At 43.0% G+C, this 8119-nt stretch overlaps 1 long non-coding RNA gene across 3 annotated transcripts; it reads left to right on the forward strand.

Annotated features, from left to right (window-relative positions):
• Window positions 1–267: 267 nt before the first annotated feature.
• On the forward strand, window positions 268–2657 carry LOC140633131 (uncharacterized). 3 transcript variants are annotated; one of them, XR_012030719.1, is made up of 3 exons: window positions 808–1398; window positions 1815–1963; window positions 2443–2657. It is a non-coding gene; the product is annotated as an uncharacterized lncRNA (long non-coding RNA). The 3 variants fall into 3 exon arrangements; XR_012030720.1 differs by having other exon boundaries at window positions 808–1262; XR_012030718.1 differs by having other exon boundaries at window positions 268–1963.
• Window positions 2658–8119: the final 5462 nt, after the last annotated feature.

Genomic DNA, 8119 nt, shown 5'->3' on the forward strand with positions numbered 1-8119 from the left:
GGATGCAAGACCATTTGGGGCAGAGCAGATGACAGAAGTCCCTGAGAGGGCACATTCCAGTTTATTATTTTTTTAAAGATTTTATTTATAGAGACAGAGAGAGAGGGGCAGAGAGACACAGGCAGAGGGAGAAGCAGGCTCCATGCAGGGAGCCCGGCGTGAGACTCGATCCCGGAACTCCAGATTCAGGCCCTGGGCTGAAGGCAGGTGCCAAACCGCTGAGCCACCCAGGGATCCTCCGCACATTCCACTTTAAAAGCAGTTCACTGTGACTCAGATATAGACTACGAGGGCCAGAGTTTACTGTCTGAGGCTGGAGAATAAAGTTGGGTTTTCAAGGGTCTTGAAAACTATTCCAAGAAGCCAAGACTTTATTGTCTGAGCATTGAGATGCCACTGAATGATTTTTAAATCAATGTAGTTTTGATTTAGTATCTGATTCCGTTTACCACCTTCAGCCACATAAGTTGGCAGCATTTCCACTTTCTGGATGGGACGAATAAGGCCCAGAAGAACACATTTCAATGTTGGTGGAATTGATTTAATTCTCTTAATGACAGTGATATCAGGGCTTCTAACTCCTACCTTCCCACCCTCTCTCCTTCCTTCTTTCTGGTTGTTATTCTTGTCAAACATAAAGCTATTTATCCACCATCCTTAACTTTTTCCAAGGAATATCCATGCACTCACACAGCTTCTAATAACCAGACCCCTGAGTGAAAGCCAGTGACCTCACGGGCGGCAGGGCTTGTTTGTGGCTGGATACCATATTGTGCACCGGGCTGGAATTCTCTGTTCTTCCTCACTAGGAAGCTGGATTTGTACCAGGAACCTCTTATCTGAAAAGGCAGCTCTAGGCTGGGGAGAACAGAGCTGGTTTGACGAAGTGGAGAGGCGCTCAATGTTGGTCTGGCCACGCTTTGGGCATGCGTGAGCGCTCACAGCAAAACACAGCTGGCATGTCTAATTTTAGCCTTGACTGCCTTGAAAAGGGACCCTTAAAGGAAATATATTTTCGCTGAAACCATTTGTATTATAATGTAACAGCCGACAGACATGTCAGAATATTACTTATTATTGGTGGGGAAAAACTCTGTCAGGTAATTGTGCTTTTTTTTGTGATGACATCGGGAAAGTGATTAAAGCATCCCTGAATCAAAATCATCATAGATAGACAGTGAGAGAACCAGAGCTTTTATTTATGAAGACGCCTGTAAACCTAATGGGATACCTCCTTTGATGCTTACAAAACGGATGTAAGGGTAAGAATGATCATTTCGGCTATGGCAAGTGGGTCCTTGTGATCTGACGATGCAGGGCTTGCTAATAGTAGTCCTGGCATAGACTCTCAAATTTCTTCAATGCTTAGCATCCTCCGTGTCGTCCGAGAAGTAAAAGGTTAGTTTCTGGACCGGGTCTTGGATTCATCTGGCTTTCGTATGTTAACAGGTTCTGAAAGCATCTGGGACACACTTGTTCCATTTTAACCAGCACGGGTCGTCCGTCTGCTTTTATTTTTGTCTTTCTCTTCCTTCCTCCCTTCGTCCTCTCTTCCCTCCCGTGGTCTTCTGTGTTTGCTTTAGCAGTGTGGCTTACCTTGCCACTTGGCAAGAAAAAAAAGGCAGCTCTTGTGTGGGGTAGATGGAGGGAAGGATAAGAAATAATCCACCGCCCGAATTTGAGTTCCCTGGGTTCAGTTCCAGCGGCAGCAGCTTTGCTGCAAAAATTGCTTTGCTGTTCGAGATAGCCAGCAGAGGGAATCAGGACTTTGCTTGCAGCAGGGGTTGAAGCAGGCTTTTTTTTTTTTCTTGGAGGAAATACTGCAGCTTTCTGGACTGCATACCCTGCTCCCTGGAGAGGTTCCACCCACCAGCTGGAAGGAGAGGAAGTGAATGAAAGGACAGGAGGAGCCCGAACACCATGTCACTCTGGAAGGGAGACAGCAGCAACCAGGCTGTGCAAGGTTGTTTTGTTTTGTTTTCTTTTCCCCTTTCTCTTTCTTTTTTTTTTTTCTTTTTCATTTTTTTGTTTTCTTTCTTTCTTTCTTCTTTCTTTTTTTCCCTTTTTCTTTAAGGTGGGGAAAGAGACAAACAGGAGACAGGAAGCTGATCTGCAAGGATTCGGAGTTGTGCTAAAAAGACTTTGATTTTTTTCTTCTCTCCCTCTTTACAAACGCTGGCAATTGACATCACTACAGACAGCCTGGGTAGAGAACAAAGTGCCTCATCCCAAGTGGACCCTGGCAGCTGGGGGAAGGAAGGCAGGATCTGGGAAGGCTGTGTGTGTGTGTGTGTGTGTGCGCGCGTGTGTGTGTGCGTGTGTTGTTCTACCAATACCTTTCCTTTTTTCTTTCTTTCTTTCTTTCTTTCTTTCTTTCTTTCTTTCTTTCTTTCTATTTTTTTGGTGTGTTTCTTTTTTAAATTCCTGCCGTGTTGGAACTAGTGAGTGGTGGAAGACGAAGGATCTCTGAAGCCTCATCAGTCATCGGGACCATCAGGAATAGTGGTTTAAGAGGACGCTCGGCCTGGGGCACCATACCGTGTCATCGAGTTCCCTGCCTCGGAGATAAAGATTCCAGCTACATGGGTAAACGCCTGGATCAGCCACAAATGTACCCCCAGTACACTTACTACTATCCTCACTGTCTCTAAACCAAGGTATGGCTCGACCCACAGTCTGGCAAGCAGTGTGTATCCTGCACTTGGGATGGGAAACAGGCATGTGGATTATTATTTACCTCCCCTTTCCCATCACCTCTTCCTGCTTCTTTGAAATTAGTAACATAGCAATGGAGTTAATGAGGCAGAGGAGAATATGAGAAGAAAGCAAGCCCTGGGATTGTGGTTTTTCTCTTCTAGCAGAGATAATAGTTTCGCTCGTGTTCCTTTGTTGTTATTTGGCAACATAAAGATGTTCCTGATATCCGTAGTAAAGTGCTTTGCAGATGGACAGGGTTGTTAGAAAGGAGATTGTGACAGTGATTATCAGGAACAACAACGATTTCAGAGGCTTTTCTGGTGAGCTGTTCTTTGTGGCTCTGAAAGGGTTTTTCTCACTGGATAGGATGCACCAGGGTGGGGGCAACTCAGACTTTCAATCACAGAGTATAGAATGAAAGAAGGTGTGGGAAGGTATAGTACGACTAACTGACGTCCCGTAGAGTTTGTTTGGGTGTGCTTTTGTTTTTGTGTATTTGCCTTACATATTTTATTTTATATGGAGGGTGATCAAGACTCTAGAGACTGAAGTTTGGAGCCTTACAATAGATGTTCTTTACTTTTCGAAGCTCTGTTTTTCTGTGCTGGCTGCCATCAGGAGGCCTGTGGGTCTTGAAACGGGATGAAATATAACTGATGATAATTGGACACGAATTGGTTAAATACTTTAGTCTTGGGATCCCTGGGTGGCGCAGTGGTTTGGCGCCTGCCTTTGGCCCAGGGCGCAATCCTGGAGACCTGGGATCAAATCCCACGTTGGGCTCCCGGTGCATGGAGCCTGCTTCTCCCTCTGCCTATGTCTCTGCCTCTCTCTCTCTCTCTCTGTGTGTGACTATCATAAATAAATTTTAAAAAAATTAAAAATAAATAAAAAATAAAACTCTCTCTGTGTGTGTGTGTGTGTGTGTGTGTGTATCTGTCTCAACCAGAGCATTAGATGGGAGCTCCAAGTCACATGGTAATGTACTTCTTAAGTTATTGTTGAATAATTACATTACCTTATTTCCTTGTAGCTTTTAGATATGCTTTTATGAGTATTTCTGGCACTCAAGATAAATTTTAATCAGAATTGAAACACATTTTATTAATTAGATAGTATTACAAGTTATAGGATGTGTCTTAAGTTGGGACTTGCCTTTTATTTCATAGTAGAGAGATAGATACTGTTCAGATTTCAAGACATACACAGCTACACAGTGCATCCTGGAAAATGAAGGTCTTGCCTACAGGGAAATAGGTGAAAAAGAAAATATGACCTCCTTAGACTTACTGTGGGCATCAGAGTTATGACAGAAAGATGACTACACAGGATTAGGTCCCATTGGCTTCTATTCTTTTTTTTTTAATTTATTTTTTATTGGTGTTCAATTTACTAACATACAGAATAACCCCCAGTGCCCGTCACCCATTCACTCCCACCCCCCGCCCTCCTCCCCTTCTACCACCCCTAGTTCGTTTCCCAGAGTTAGCAGTCTTTACGTTCTGTCTCCCTTTCTGATATTTCCCACACATTTCTTCTCCCTTCCCTTATATTCCCTTTCACTATTATTTATATTCCCCAAATGAATGAGAACATATAATGTTTGTCCTTCTCTGATTGACTTACTTCACTCAGCATAATACCCTCCAGTTCCATCCACGTTGAAGCAAATGGTGGGTATTTGTCATCTCTAATAGCTGAGGAATATTCCATTGTATACATAGACCACATCTTCTTTATCCATTCATCTTTCGTTGGACACCGAGGCTCCTTCCACAGTTTGGCTATCGTGGCCATTGCTGCTAGAAACATCGGGGTGCAGGTGTCCCGGCGTTTCATTGCATTTGTATCTTTGGGGTAAATCCCCAACAGTGCAATTGCTGGGTCGTAGGGCAGGTATATTTTTAACTGTTTGAGGAACCTCCACACAGGTTTCCAGAGTGGCTGCACCAGTTCACATTCCCACCAACAGTGTAAGAGGGTTCCCTTTTCTCCACATCCTCTCCAACATTTGTTGTTTCCTGCCTTGTTAATTTTCCCCAATCTCACTGGTGTGAGGTGGTCTCTCAAGATAAGAAGCTTTTGCACAGCAAAGGATACAGTCAACAAAACTCAGAGACAACCTACAGAATGGGAGAAGATATTTGCAAATGACATATCAGATAAAGGGCTAGTTTCCAAGATCTATAAAGAACTTATTAAACTCAACACCAAAGAAAGAAACAATCCAATCATGAAATGGGCAAAAGACATGAACAGAAATCTCACAGAGGAAGACATAGACATGGCCAACATGCACATGAGAAAATGCTCTGCATCACTTGCCATCAGGCTTCTATTCTGATGCAGCTCAATCAATGTTTAGCAATGGAATGCCTGCTTTTTAGGCACTGTGTCTAGGCTCAGAGGAACGAACAATGAATATACATAAACTCGGGGATCCCTGGGTGGCGCAGCGGTTTAGCGCCTGCCTTTGGCCCAGGGCGCGATCCCGGAGACCCGGGATCGAGTCCCACGTCGGGCTCTCTGCATGGAGCCTGCTTCTCCCTCTGCCTGTGTCTCTGCATCTCTCTCTCTCTCTCTCTCTCTCTCTTGTGTGACTATCATAAATAAATTAAAAAAAGAAATCAATCTAAAAAAACATAAACTCTAGTCTCATAGGATTTACTCTCTATTTAGGAGAAAGATAGTAAACACCTACATACCATGTCAGGTGGTTATAAGTGCCAAATATGTGGAAAGTAGGGTAATAGGCTACAGAGTGAAGTGAAGGTACTATGTTATGTAAGAGGATCAAGGAAAGCCTCTTTAATAAGGTGGCATATGGGTAAGAAAACTATAAGAAGCAAGGAATTAAGCCCTGAGGCTATCTAGAGAAAGCTTGTTTCAGGCAGCGGGAAGTCAAGTGCAAAGGCTCCCAAGTGTAAGTATCCTGGCTTCCTGGAGAGACAGCAGGGAGGCCAGTGTGAGTGTAACAGAGTGAGGAAGGTGAGCAAGGTAGGAGGGTCACAGTGGGTCTTGAATCCTTTCTTGCCTGCCATACTACCATTACTACTTTGGTCTTATAGATCGTGAAGATGATTATATCTTTCAGAACTGCCTTTTAGAACAGAAATGCCCCCAAGGAGAGCAAGACCTTAAACTCATTATCATTATGATGTTAATTTTTCAGTTAACTTTTTAGAGATTCATGGATAACCAGCACACATTTGATTAAAAAGGAGTGTCTAGCTGGTAAATTAAGGAAGGACAATGTTATCGGGGAAGAGAGCGTGATAATGTAGGTGAGAAGATAACGAAACAAGTTTAATTTATATTGGAGACAATTGCTTCTTGCCTCCCTGAATATAGTTCCTCTTTAAGTCCCCCTTTCTTTTCAGGAGGACTCCACTTCTTGTCCACAGCACATGTTCCATTCTCCAGCCATATGCCGCTGTTTGCTTGGAGCCAATGATCTTTTGCCTAGGCTCAGAGGGAGGTGTGTCTTACGTAGTCTAAACCAATCATTACCCTTCCATCTGCATCAGTGAATGAGTTGGGAAATTGCACGTGACCCGTTTTGTCCAATGAACTGTGAGGAGCAGACTGTTGGGGGCAGGAGCCTTTAGTAAGATTTCTTACATTTTTAAAAGATACCAGAGGAAGAAGAAACCACTTGAGGTGGGCGATTATAACGTGGCCAACACTGCTGTGGTCATCTTGTGACCATGAGGCTAGATATCAACACACAGAAGGTGGCTTGTCATGGTCATGTGGATGACCCAGACACTGCCCACTGATGGATATCTGGCCCTTGTTGCAGAAAGGAATCCCAGAATCCACACTGAGGGGGGGGGGCGGATTTCAAAACATGTATATATGAAATATATATAAATATAAGGTTATACATAACAAACATTAAAAAACCTTATACATCCCTAACAGAGAATTACAAAATATTATGATTATATATTATGCCCCCATTAAGTGCTGTGTTCAAAGAAAATGTTCATGGTATGTTGTCAGAAGAAGGAAGTGCACAGAAATACAATATTTTTTTCTAGATCTCACATATATGGACAGAGGGACAACACAGAGAAAGAGAGAAATATATATTCATTATTCATAGGAAAAACTAGAAACAAATAGAGCAAATATTAATAGCTGTTACCTCTGTGTGATAGGATCAGATAGGATCAGAGATGTATTTTTTTAAGTGCAGCTTTTATTTATTTATTTTTAATTTTTTTCATTTTTATTTATTTATGATAGTCACACACACACAGAGAGAGAGGCAGAGACACAGACAGAGGGAGAAGCAGGCTCCATGAACTGGGAGCCCGATGTGGGATTCGATCCCGGGTCTCCAGGATCGCGCCCTGGGCCAAAGGCAGGCGCTAAACTGCTGCGCCACCCAGGGATCCCAAGAGATGTATGTTTAATGTAATTTTTATACAATTGTTTTAATGCAATTTTGCATTTTATAGTGAGAAAGTAGAGCTTTTACAGTCTTATAAAAAATCATCAATTTTATGAGAATCAAAGGATGATCCATATCCCTCATGGGTCTTCTCTAATACTACTTTTAAGGTACTACAGTCCTTTCCATGAACTGAAAGACTGGTCCCTCAGCTCACCTTAGGCCCACTCTGGCTACTATATTAGGCACTGGCCTCAATTTGCCCTTAAAGAAGCCAGAGGTCTAAACACCGGTGTCTTCAAAACTGCTGAGAATTCCCTGCATTTCTCTATCTAGTGTGGCCAACAGGGTAGCCCTCCAGTGAGTATGAGGCAGTCAACTCAAAGATGGCTTGGCCCTCTTCTGTGGCAGCCCGCCCTTGGCTTCATGACGTGCATAGTCATTACATGGTGGACCCAAGTCTTCATCAGGCTGTATTCTTAGGTTAGGACACTACCCATTGATGATCTACACTAAACAGGGATGGCAGAGACAGGTGCTACTGCAAATATGTTTTTTCCAAGGGCCAAGAGAGCAAAAGACTTAAGCATGCAAGTGGCATTGCTAAGGTTGCTGCATAGTACAAATTAGGATTCAAGTCAGCTTGAGTCATACAGAGGCTTGGGGCCTCTAAGCTAATTTATGATGACCTGCAGAGGCTAAAATGAGGCAGAATCTGGACTGTCCTACTAATTATGAGACTCTGGGAATGCCTCTTGAGCCATTGGTAAGGTAAGATATTTAGAGCTAAACTAATATGGTTAGAATACATCAAGGCACAATCTTAGTTCTCCTCCTTTTTCCTGGCATAAATATAGCATATAATCTGTCAGCCTATATATATATCAGAGTGGTCTTGGTGTATGGCTTATCTGTCCTATGATAGGGAAAGAAAATGAATGGTGGGGGAATAGGTACTCTATGTGTTCATATGTGGATAGTCTGCTGGTGTGACTGTCAGCATGGTGATGTCCTAAGTCATTA

Source organism: Canis lupus, chromosome 5, assembly GCF_048164855.1.
Source record: "Canis lupus baileyi chromosome 5, mCanLup2.hap1, whole genome shotgun sequence".
Classification (NCBI taxonomy): Eukaryota; Metazoa; Chordata; class Mammalia; order Carnivora; family Canidae; genus Canis; species Canis lupus.